This window comes from Callithrix jacchus, chromosome 6 (genome assembly GCF_049354715.1).
Source record: "Callithrix jacchus isolate 240 chromosome 6, calJac240_pri, whole genome shotgun sequence".
Classification (NCBI taxonomy): domain Eukaryota; kingdom Metazoa; phylum Chordata; class Mammalia; order Primates; family Cebidae; genus Callithrix; species Callithrix jacchus.
Genome location: NC_133507.1, coordinates 48,664,490 through 48,677,364, shown reverse-complemented (window position 1 = coordinate 48,677,364; position 12,875 = coordinate 48,664,490). Strand labels below are relative to the sequence as shown.

General features: G+C 35.7%; 1 long non-coding RNA gene across 4 annotated transcripts in view; it reads left to right on the top strand.

Moving 5' to 3' along the window:
• Positions 1-12,875, top strand: part of LOC118154541 (uncharacterized) — a 310,862-nt gene that overhangs the window by 189,802 nt on the left and 108,185 nt on the right. The window contains exon 8 of one of the 4 annotated variants that reach the window (XR_008482094.2): positions 5,482-11,501. The exons of the other annotated variants lie outside the window; for them this stretch is intronic. This is a non-coding gene — a long non-coding RNA (uncharacterized LOC118154541). Of the gene's footprint in view, positions 1-5,481; positions 11,502-12,875 lie in introns of those variants that run through there. 4 annotated transcript variants of the gene reach the window in all.

Genomic DNA, 12,875 nt, shown 5'->3' with positions numbered 1-12,875 from the left:
GGCTTTTGATGTACTTCTCTTAATAGATGTTCATATTTGTGTATAAATTTCTTATTCACCTACCTTGGCATATCCTTAGAGTTTAATACTGAAATATTTTTTCCTTTTTAATTGTTTATTTAAAATCCATCTACCCAGCACCCTTCTATTTCCCTTTCTTAACACTCTTGGGGTTATTGTTATTGCCTCAAAGTCTCCCTGCTTTCATGGCTCAATTTAATTATTTTTGTCTCCATCAATCCCATATACCACATTCCATTCACACAGATTCCTCACTCATAGATCCTATATTCCTAAAGTCTGAATCATGCTATTCAGTGCCAACAGTATAGTGTTTTATATAGCTCTCTACTTGCTGTAAAAAAAAAAATTGTTTTTATTCTTATATAAGTACCTGTAAAACTTATACTTAGTTTGTATCTCTCCCATTTTCAATCAAAGTAAGAAAAATGTGTGCAACAACATTCTTTTTAGCTGATTGATTATAAATTAGTTTACTTTTAAATAATACACACAAAATTTATCACTGGTCAGAATTGAAAGTAAATCGAGGGTGGTGGTGCTACCAGGAAATGAAATAAGTGCTGTTACTCCTTCATTATTATGGTGGATCAGATAAATCATAGCATTTATTCTGAAGGAAAAACAGTTGGTGATAATACAATCCAGAAAAACTACACTCTCTCACTTGTAAATGTTTCTATTTGTCATCTTTGTTATATTTACTAGTGTTCAATTTACCATTTATTTGTTAATAGTGAATTTTCTTTTGACCCCTCTATTGATGTAAGTTACAGTATTGATTTCTCCAAATAGCCTAATGGTCTCTTTGAATTACTGGCAAACTCTACTGATCTTGTCATATTCTGTTTATAAGCCTCTTTGTAATCAATCTTCCAGATACTCAGCAGTCAGAAAGATTGTTATCAATCTCAGTTTAAAAGTATTTATGCTATTTGATGCCTGAGTGTATAATGCCAGAAAGAAATTTAACTGAGTTGGGTGGAGGCAGTTCAATATTACTGTGTTCAAAAAGAGATTACTTGAAATACAATGAATATGAATGTGACAAGAGTAATCTGGGTTGAAAATCGGAGCACTAGCCAATTTCATAATAGAGTAATTGGAGAACTACAGATACACATTCAGGGCAGATCAATAATATTGCACAAAGAATACATTTCAATAACAATTTGTCAAACGTGGTGTTTATATTAAATCAAAAGCAGACAATGTTTTTATTATAGCATTAAAATTATAATTTCAAGGGATGACGGATTAAAGCTGTAATAATCAATTTTATGAGGTGTTGTATTTAGCAGATCAGGTAAAAGGTGGATTCTTAAGCTTTGTTATTTGAGCTATCCAGACTGAAAGTTCAGTGGCATGATCTCAGCTCACTGCAAACTCTGCTGCCCAGGTTCCAGCAATTCTCTTCCCTCAGCCTCCTGAGTAGCTGGGATTATAGGTGTGTGCTACCACATCTGGCTAATTTTTGTATTTTTAGTAGAGATGGAGTTTCAGCATTTTGGCCAGGCTGGTCCTGAACTCCTGACCTTATCTCAACCTCCCAAAGTGCAAAGATTACAGCTGTGAGCTACTGCTTCTGACTGAGTTTTTAAATTAGAGATCTTTCTGAGCTCCAGGTACAAACCTAAATAATTCAGACAAAGTTTGATTCTAGTACATAATATCAAATTATATCTATACCACTTAGAAAACATTCACATGAAAAGTCAATGGCTTTTAGAAAGGAGCATAATGACTAAACTGAAAATTGTCAACACAAGGTAACGTATTACTCAAATTTTCTTGACACTAATGTATTTTCTGCCTCTTGCTGTTGATACTTGGATCATATGTAAAATAATAAGGTCAAAACTAGAGCTGTTTTATGTCTGCCAAGATTTACATAACAGAAAATGTCTGTAATAATTTCCAATAGCAGCCCTACTTTGTGAATGAAACTGGAGGGAAAGCAAAAAAAAAAAAAAAAAAAAAAAAGAAACACTAACTGCCAGGTCTGTGTAGCACTCCACTAAGGAGAAGAACACACCTTTGGATGAATGCTGGCCTCTCGGCGGCCTCTTTGTAAGAACTAGATGCTCAGTCGAGGCAGTCTCTTAGGCTCTGCTCTCCAAGTTTTAATGCTTTATGCAGCTTCCTTTGTGGGTCATCCCATGAATTTAATGCCTGGATGTGAATTTAATCTCTGAAGTCAATTTTCTAGTAAAAAACATGCAATGATTCTTTTTTGAATAACAGTTATGTAAATAGGATAGTGTTATTTGCATGAAAGATGGTAAAAGCTAAATTATACATCAAGTGTTCTAGTGTGTGTCTTCCTTAGAATATTATTTTATTTAACACATAGACTAAATGATCACCGGGGACTTTGTTTCCTCTGGGTAGTTGTTGCTTGGAAAAGAGACATATGGCTGCATGCATTTAAATTCTTCATTAAAAATGTTTACAGGAAGGGAAAAGTAATGTACTTTAAAATGGCAAACATTATAGAGGGTTGCAAAATCGAGCTCCAAAGAGTTTTATATCATTACTACATAGAAATAAACATGCCTAAATAAGCTGTTTATACAAACTCCAAGTAACTCGCTTCCCTGAGTAAATATTTAGGCTGAAAGTGTTCCCCAAACATTTAGTTACTCTAATTTACATGGGATATAGGGAAAGAGTGTATTTAATCATGTTATTAAATAGAATTTTAAAGGAGAAAACATACTTTTTGGTGTATTATTATTTTAGTTGAAAAAAATGTAGATTATTTTACTTTTAGTTCTGCAGTTAAAAATAACTATATTGATTGTCAGGAATTAATTTAGTCTTGATTTAGTTTAATTTTCATTAATGTAGTCACAGCTGGCAGCACAGACAGTGTTCATTCTAAAATGGGTACTTTTGGCTGCTCTGTTCCTTCTACCATCTTCTCTCTGGTCCACTCCTTATACAAAGGTCAAAATAATAAGAAAACAAAGCTAGTTCAATAAGGTAGTTCAACAGCTTCTGGGGATACTAAGACCCCATCTAGATTTAAAAATGAATAAAATAATTTCACCTACAAAATAACAAAGAATGTTGGTTGAAATATCGACTAATTGAAGAGTGAGGCAGTATTTGAGGGGGAAAAAAACCTTTCAATATAGTGTTCTAGACACTATGTGAGATAAGCATTTGTTAGAAATACAGAGGACCGTGGGAGAAGGGAGTTCTAATCTGTTTAAAGATCTAAGTGGCCGTTGGTGACTCAACACTTAAAATCCGAGCTTTTTGAGAGGGTGAGGCAGGTGGATTGCTTGAGCTCAGGAGTTCAAGGCCAGCTTTGGCAACGTAGTGAAACTCTGTCTCTACTAAAAATACATATAAATTTATCAGATGTGATGTTGTGTGCCTGTAATCACAGCTACTTGGGAGACTGAGGAAGGAGGATCATTTGAGTCTGGGAGATGGAGGCTGCAGTGAGCCAAGATCACATCACTGTGCTCCAGCTTGAGCAACAGTGAGATCCCATCTCAAAAAAAAAAAAAAAAAACTAACTCATGTTCAAATTAGCAGTGGGGATTATTAATAGGTTTCATCCCTCTTGGAATTTATGGTTGAGCAATAATAGCAGATATCTCTTGTTAGTCAGCACTTAATAAAGGTTATACCAACAATTGAAATATAATTTTTCTACTTATGTTGCCTATTCATATGCTTTAAAGGTAATGGTAAGCCCATACCTTGCGGAAGACATGGTTTCTTTAGACTTCTTAAACTTACTAAATGTCAAATTTGTTTCAGTCCCCAGATACAGCTCAGTCAGTAGTTATGTCACCAGTTCTGTTGTAGTAGCTTTAGAATATAGATTAATGCCAATGGTGCCCCTGATACCTAAATCTCTCAATTGTTAAGCATGACCTTCAAGACAATCTATGATCTTAAAAAAAAAAAAAAAAACACTTTCTAATTTCAGTTCTGATTACTACCACTAGTTCTACAATCCTGTCAAGTTACTCAATATTTTTCATTCCTCTATTTTATCAGGAGGTTATATAAATTAACATACACCCTTCTTCTAAACAAGACACAATAAATTACCAATCAGCATATGAAAATATATCACCATCATAATTAAAGACATATTAAACATTAAGATTCCATTTTCACATCTCATGTTAAAAAATAACTTTCTATTTACAAGTGTTGACTAGAGCATGGGAAAAGTAGACATTCTTAAACAGAGTAAATGGGAATAATAAATGGGTATTTATTTAGTTAACCACCCTAGAAGCAGCTTTTTTATTTTTAAAATTATATAGTAAACTTTACTTTTTTGTGAGTAAAATTCTATGAACCTTAACTTGTACAGATTACCTAGAACTACCATTATATTCAGAAAATAAAACAAACACAAAACTATCATCCCAAAAATCTCCCTTACTATTTTATAGTAACTCTTTCCCTCATAAGTCCAGGCCACCTGCAGTAAGTTTTCCCTTACTGCAGATTTTTTCTTTCAAGAATGTCATATAAATAGAATCACATAGTATGTAAACTTTTGAGACAGGCTGCTTTCACTGAGCATAATGCCTTTGAGAGTCAACCAAGTTATGTATCACAATACCACTCAGCACTGGTTATCTTTTGAAAAGTTAAATATATTTTGATAATGTCCAGCTTGTTTTTTCATGTTTCATGCTTTCAGTATTCTAATACACTTTCATGTACTTCAATAAAGCAACATTTTTTTTTTCATTTTTTTCTAGAAGTTTTATAGTTCTAGATTTTACATTTAAATCTTTTATCTATTTTAAGTTTTGTGTATTGCATGAGGTAAATTATATTCTTTTCCCTTCCACTTGGATATTCAGTTTACTCAGAATCCTTTGTTCAAAAGACTTTTTTTTAATCCATCAATTTGCCTTGGCTCCTTTGCCAAAAAATCAGTTGACCATATGTATGAATACATTTCTTTACTCTCTCTATTCTGTTCCATTCATCTGTGGAACAGATCTATAGAATAGATCTTCCAAGATATCAAACTGTCTTAATTACTGTAGCTTTATAATAAGTCTTGAAATCAGATAGGTAAGTCCTCTACCTTTGCTCTTATACTCTAAAATTGCTTTTCATTACTCTTAAGAGTTTTAAGAACATGTCAGTCATTGTATTTTTCAGTTTTAAAATGTCTTTTTGGTTCTTTTTATAATTTATTTGCTGAGAATGCCTATCTTTTCATTCATTTCAAGTGTTTTCTTTATTTCATGGGGCTCAGTTATGATAGCTGCATGAGAGACTTAGACCTATAGTTCTAACATGTGAGTCATCTTGGGGTGTTATGTCTTGATTATTTTTCTTTTGAAATGTAGTTACATTTTATGCTTCTAGTTCTCATCAAGTGATTTTTGAATTGCATCCTGGACACTGGTACCAGAAATGGTCCTGAAAAGCAAACTATAATAATAAAATTCTGAATTTGGACAGCTTGCAGCCTGAGAGCAAAAGAACCATACTACTGATGAGAAGAAGAGTGCAAATGACGGCCCAGCAAGCAACAGCATCACAATTACTGACTCAACAGGGAGGTGGCAGTATTGAAATGAGGTATATAAGGAAGGTGAGGTAGTGACAAATGTTTTGAATTGACACTTAAAGAGTATGCAGACAGTGTTAAAAAGACTATGGAAACTTTAGTTAATAACGTTAATATTCTTGAAAGAAATTGATAGACTCAAGAAACACCTGTGAACTCGAGGAAAACTATAAATGTCAGAAAAACCTCGATTGTAAAGGTTAAGAGCACTTTATCTCTTGAAGCCAAGAGCAGCAAAGCTAAAAATTGGGCTCAGTGAATACATTCTGTAGCTGTCATGCCACTGCCAAGGCTCTGATAAAAAAAATTGAGATTCTGGAAACTGAGATAAGGACATTTATATGGATAAACCTAAGAATTGCTGCTATGTGAGGATCATATATTAAGAGGACTTCAGAGTCCAATCCACTTAGTAATGGGTCCAATGAGTCTGTGAAATCCTCCATGTGATATCTCACTTCCAAGCATTAGATAGAAAAACTTACATATCTGTCCTTGACCTAAGTAATAATAGCAGTTATGTAAGAAAGGTGGAGGGTAGCAACCTGTATTAGTCTATTCTCAAGATGCTAATAAAGACATACTTGAGACTGGGTAAGTTATAAAGAAAAGAGGTTTAATTTGACTCAGTTCCAAATGGCTGGGGAGGCCTCACAATTATGGTGGAATGTGAATGAGGAGCAAAGTCACGTCTAACATGGTGGGAGGCAAGAGGGCATGTTCTGGGAAATTCCCATTTATAACACCATCAGATCTCATGAGACTTATTCACTGCTATGAGAAAAGTATTGGGACACTACTCCCATGATTCAGTTATCTCTCCACCTGGCTCCACCCTTGACACATGGGGATTAGTACAATTCAAGGTGAGATTTGGGTGAGGACACAAACTATATCACACCCTAAAACGGATCCTTCTCCATACCCTCAATGTAGGTATTAAATTGGAAGCAAAACCTTAGTATCTAGGAGAGTTTTGAAGATTAGTGTCATCAACAAAGCTGTAAAAGACACAGATATGATTGTCCCAAGTATATCCACTTTTTTTTTTTTTTACAGTTTGGATGAATTATGGCAGGATTTAATAGATGACATGAAAACTTAACCAAATGATAGTTCCAACCGCAAATGCTATACTAGTTGTGCTATATTTATGGGAACAGATCAACATAGATTTTTAGCACTTGGTATGCCATTTTTTTAATCCTCACTAATACTCTCTAGGCCAGTGGCCCCCAACCTTTTTAGCACCAGGGATAAGTTTCATGGATGAAAATTTTTCTATGGACTAGTGGGGGTGGAGGATAAAACTGTTCCACCTTAGAGCAACCTTAGATCCCTCACATGCATAGTTCACAGTAGGATTCACACTCTTATGAAAATCTAAGAAACTAATGCCACCACTGATCTGACAGGAAGCAGAGTGCAGGCGGTAATTCTTGCTTCGCCACCACTCCCCTTTTGCTGTGCAGCCTGGTTCCTAACAGGCCATAGACCAGTACCAATCAGTAGCCCAGGGGACTTGGGACTCCTGCTCTAGAGGGTAAGACCAAGTTACACAACAGATGACCCAGACTCTCCTGACACATCTGTTGCACCAAGTCCTTTTCCTCAGTTAATATTTATGTCGACATGGGGGATTCCTTATTACAAAGCTGTGGGGAACCTCAGTTTTATTTTATAGATGTGTCATGTTTATATGCTGGAGCTAGACAAAATCAACTTCTGCCTCATCAAATCCACATACAGGAATGGCTCTTGAAGGACAATAGTGAAAGGAAATTTCTCTGATGGGAGGAACAGGGGATTTGATTATTTGCATTGAATGGAGGAGATATGACCCAAGGTAGATCTGCACAAACTCCAGGTCTATAAGAAAAAGCTTGTTTGGTTTCTCAGGAACTTGAAAGGACTGAAGCTGAAAGATTAAAGACAAGAAAATTTGTGTGGAGACACATAGCTGAATCTATGGAAGTGGGCACAAAATATGCAGAGTTTTGTGTCTCATGTTAATGTCCACCAGAAAGCATGTACTGCAAAAGAGGCATTTTATAACCATGTTGATAGATGATGTGTCTGTTGGATAGCCTCTTTGGCCACTTTCTCCTTGAGCTTATATAATGGGCCCATAGAGAAGGTGTTAATAGTAAGGAATGAGATTGAGTGGGCACAAGAACATGGACTCTGACGAAGGCTGGTCATCTATTGTTACTGCTTGTGCTCAACTTGCCATTTGCAGAAATTAATACTGAACTCTCAAGATGGCACAGTTCCCTAAGTAGATCAGGTTGATTACTTTGGGCTTGTTCTTTGTGTCGGAAATAATGATTTGCCCTTACTTAAATTGACATCTCCAGATTTGGATTTACCTTTTATTTCAGTACTGCCATTTGAGGGCTTATGGAATGCCAGATTTATTTATTTGGGATCCTGAATACCATAATTTTTGACTGAAAGACTAGTTTTGTAGTGGTGTCTATAAAAATGTGTGCATAGTCATAGAATCAACTTGTCCTACCACAGACATCATTCAGATGCTTTGAGCCGAATAGAGAAATGTAATTGTCTATCATAAGCTCAGCTATGACACCAGTGTGGGGTTAACATATTACAATGTTGGGTGGCAACCTCATAGGATACCATATATATACATTAATGGTGGATGATAGATGGCCCTGTTTCTACAATATACTAGTACAGGAACCCAAGGATAGGTGTATGGTCAACCTCTCTGATCATCTTTTGCAATACTCCTGCTTCTTGTCTTGAAGCTTTAGGTACATTTTGTATAGAAATCCTGATTCTTAGGATGGAGAAGGACTCTTCCACCAGAAGACACAGTAAATAATGAACTTGAAGCCTCAACTATCATGTGATCATTTTGGCCTTCTTATGTCAGCAGGTAAACTGGAAAAAAAGAGCTAACATTTTGGTTATTGGCTGGGTAATTGACCCTGATTACCATGAAGATTTAGTGGGGTTGCATTAAAATGGGAGAGAAAATAGTACACAAAAGAAAACTGGAGCCCAGGAGATTCATTAGGTGTCTCTTGGTGCTGATTTGCCCATTGATGACATAAACACACAATTGCACCGACCATGGCTAATAAGGGTGAATAGTCTAGTAGACTCTCCAATTTCTCAATGCTAAAAGCCTGAGTTGCCACAAGCAATCTAGACCTTATAGTACCAGCCAAGAGTGAGGCAAATTTAAAATGGAAATGATGTAAATCAAGCCCTCAGTACTGATTGCTGCAGAGACTGTCACTTATTCCACTAACTTTCCTGTAGCTGTTTTTGGTACAGTTTGCCGCTAACTACCACCCGAAATCTCTGACTTACATTAGTTTGCTCTGGTTACAAATAGTGCAAAGATTCTATTCCATACCTCACAATGTCTTGGTCCACCTTTTTTTTTTTTTCCTGGCCATTCCTATACTAACTACTTGATTACAGGTGGAGCCCGATAGCACCTCACCTGAGCTGCAACCTTTGTATCTTGCTTTCTGCTTTGAGGTTTCTGTAGTGATGGCTGGCACACTGGTAGGGGCTTGCTCAGTCATTCTGGTACATGCATACTTCAGAAGTCTTATTAAAAGGAAGGTAAGATGTCCTGGTGAACACTTGACCAATGGGAAATGACATTGAATAAATATATCCTTTTCCTGTATCTTAGACAACTTTGAAGTTAGTTATACAAAGTTTCTGGCAAGGTCTCCAGAAGACTTAAACTGCCAGTGCCCACAGCTGTTAACCAGTTGCATAACATCTTGAGGGTTGGCATCTTCTTTCCTCTTTCGTTCATTCAAGTCTTAATACCGTGGATCCCTAGGGACACTTTCCAGAATGAACTATTTATGTGAGGATGCCTGTCGTAGGTCCTATTTTCTTGGGGAAAAGTCAGGTAAACAAATTAGTTAAATTGGAACTTTAAGCTTAAACTATTGCTGATTATGAAGCCACTCTAGAGTTAAATCACTGTCCAGGTATAAGCACCTATCATTGTTGTTTTTATTTCTCATTGCAATAATTTTTAACTAGTGTGATTCAGAGCTCTGGTCTTCTGAGGTTCTTAAGAGTTACATATTAAAATACATTTCGGAAATGCTGAATATGTATATCTCTTAGAGGCTTTTAAAATGCATTGTCCTATTTGAGGTTATAATAAATCCTATAGCAAGTAATCCTATTTAATTTTTTTTTTTTTTTGAGACGGAGTCTCACTCTGTCACCAGGCTGGAGTGCAGTGGCGTGATCTCGGTGCATTGCAACTCTGCCTCCCGAGTTCAAGTAATTCTGCCTCAGCCTCCTGAATAGCTGGGACTATAGGTGCATGCCCCCACACCTGGCTAATTTTTGTATTTTTAGTAGATACAGGGTTTCATTTTCATCATGTTGGCCAGGATGGTCTCAATCTCTTGACCTCATGATCTGCCTGTTTCGGCCTCCCAAAGTCCTGGGAATACAGGAGTAAGCCACTGTGCCCGGCCGCTTGATGGCTTATTTCCCAAATTTATTTGACAAGCTCTGTTTTCACCTATTTAAAATCTCACAATTTGTAGTGCTCCCAGAGAAACATTTTGAAAATTTTTTTATTTTAGAGAAAGTCACAGAAGCATGGAGTATGTTGACTTAAGTCCTTGAGAAATAGTGTTTATTAGCAGCTTGAGGATCAATTTAGTCAGTTTGTCCAAATGTCAGTGGATTTCATATAATAATTAGGGAAGGAATTTTGTTTACCCTTTAAGAATCTGTTTGATTAAGAACTAAAAATAATCCTCATAAATAGATATTATAGTTTGGGGAGAAAATGTTTCCCTTTTTTTTTCTGGGCAATATCATCAATGAAAGCATGTAATATATGTATTTTTTAAATATGGGCAGGCATTTGTTACATAATTAAATATAAATATGTAAAGTACTAAACACAATGCCTGGCTCTTAGCAACTACTCAAATATTTACCATTTTTTAAAAACCATGACTATTATTGTATGTAAGTATACATATAATGTATGCATGTATATTTACTTGATGAGTATAATATAATAGTATGTATAATTTACTTGATGAGTTGGAGCAGGGGGTTTTCAACTCTGAATGTATATCGGGATCATTATTCATGATGCAAAACCAGAAACTTTAGAGTGGGATTTTTGTCATCTGCATTTTTGAAAAACTTCACTGACAAGAGCATAAATCTACAGCAAATCTGAGGTTAGCCTGGAAAAAAAAAGGCTAGTGATTTTTAAAACGTAAAGTCTTCCAGAATTAAGGGTCAACTCCAAATACATTAATTATACTCAACAAAGGTTAAGTTGTGGGGTTTGAATGGGTGAAGTCAGGACTTTTAGCAATATTTGATCCAGAGACAAAGGAAATGAGGCAATACAGCTTGAGAGAAACAAAATTCAGCTGTGAAAAAAGTGCTACTAATATTTTACCTGGTACTTAGCTATCTCTTTTTGGAATTTTACATTTAATCATACTGTTTACTGACAATATGCACATCTTACCTCTGCACGTAGAATCAAATGCAATATCTTCCATGTGGTATTTGTTTTGCTTAATATATTCCTGGAAGACATAACTCTCCAAGGTTGAAGAAAAAAGCTATACTGCAGATCCTGTTACAAAGAGAGGAAAAACAAACTGGCAAATATCTCTGGATGTTTTTGTCTTGCTTCTAACAATTTATTGTACAAGAATAATAACCAATTGGAAAATGTAATGGGAAAAATTAGTCCATTCACAATAATGACAATTACTGCAATATTTAAAACTTACCAAAAATGGCCAGGACCTTTGTAAAAATGATTGCAAACTTGGTTGAAGTGTACAAAAGAAAATATTTTTTGATAAAACGTCTCAATATTTTAAATACATAAATTATCCCAACGTTAATCTACATATTTAAGAACGTGCTATTCAAGACTAACTTTTTAAAAGAAAATATATTATGATTCAAAATTTCACCTGACAGAATAAATGTGTGAAAATAGCCTGGATAATACACAAAAAGAAAACAAAAACCATAATGCATGGTAGACACTACAGTTGTCTTGTTAGCAATCATTCACCCCTTTTCCATTGGGTACCAACAATAAAGTTTGGAAAATAAAACCAATCAAGGGAATATTGGCCTAGTTCCAAACTCCTTGTCAGTGCCTGGTCAGAAATGGGCCCATTATTCAGAGATGCTAAAAGACTTTCATTCTAGATGAACACCTTGAGCACCTGAATCAACCAATCCTAAAGCCCATCTATATCCACCAGAGATTACACAGGAAACAAACTACTGTGAACAGGGTTTTTCTGTTTGTTTTCTTTGAGATGGAGTGTCCCTCTGTTGCCCAGGCTGGAGTGCAATGGTGTGATCGCGGCTCACTGCAACCTCTGCCTCTTGGGTTCAAGTGATTCTCCTGCCTCAGCTTCCTGGGTAACCAGGATTACAGGCATCTGCCAACATGACTGGCTCATTTTTGTATTTTTAATAGAGATGGGGTTTCACCACACAGGGCAGGCTGGTCTCAAACTCCAGTTTTCTTCCTCGAATCTAAGAGGCTTTGACTAGAGTCAAAGTTATATTACATAACTTGTGAAGTTGGATCATAAAGAATGGTACAACTTCTATCTGCCTTTTTTGGGACACTCACTCTTAGAATGCAATTGCCACACTAAGTGGAAGCTTAAGCAATCCTACAAGTCATGCTTTAGCAGGGATTATCAGCCATTGAAAAATTACATGAATGTTTAGGCATGACATTCTCCTTTGACGTCAAGTGCATTCCTGCTACCTTGTTTAACCTGGACTCAGTGAATATGATTCATTGGAATCATGGAATAATGTAGCAAAGACAGAAACCTATGTGGTCTAATCTTAGAAATTACTAGACTTGAGGTATCACTGCAAAACAGATGCCAGAAACATGTTGGTTAGGCCCTCTCAAAGCAAGTCATTTTTACAAGGTAATGCTGACTTCCCACATTTCAAAATATTTCAAAACCATTTTTGGAATCAATACCCTGTAGCAATTTTCATTCTAAAGATTCTCCTTTTGTATGAATATAAAGAAATAGTTGAAGAAACAAGCCTAAAAATGAGAACTTTGTCCTATTTTCCAGTGTAGATATTTGTCCTAGGAGGTCTCATAAAATAACCTCATCTTTATATAAGCTCTTGGCATCTTGTAACTTGTTTTGACATTTTTATTTTGAACATTTCAACTTTTATTTTGGATATGGGGGTACATGTACTGGTTTGTTACATGGGAATATTGTGGTGA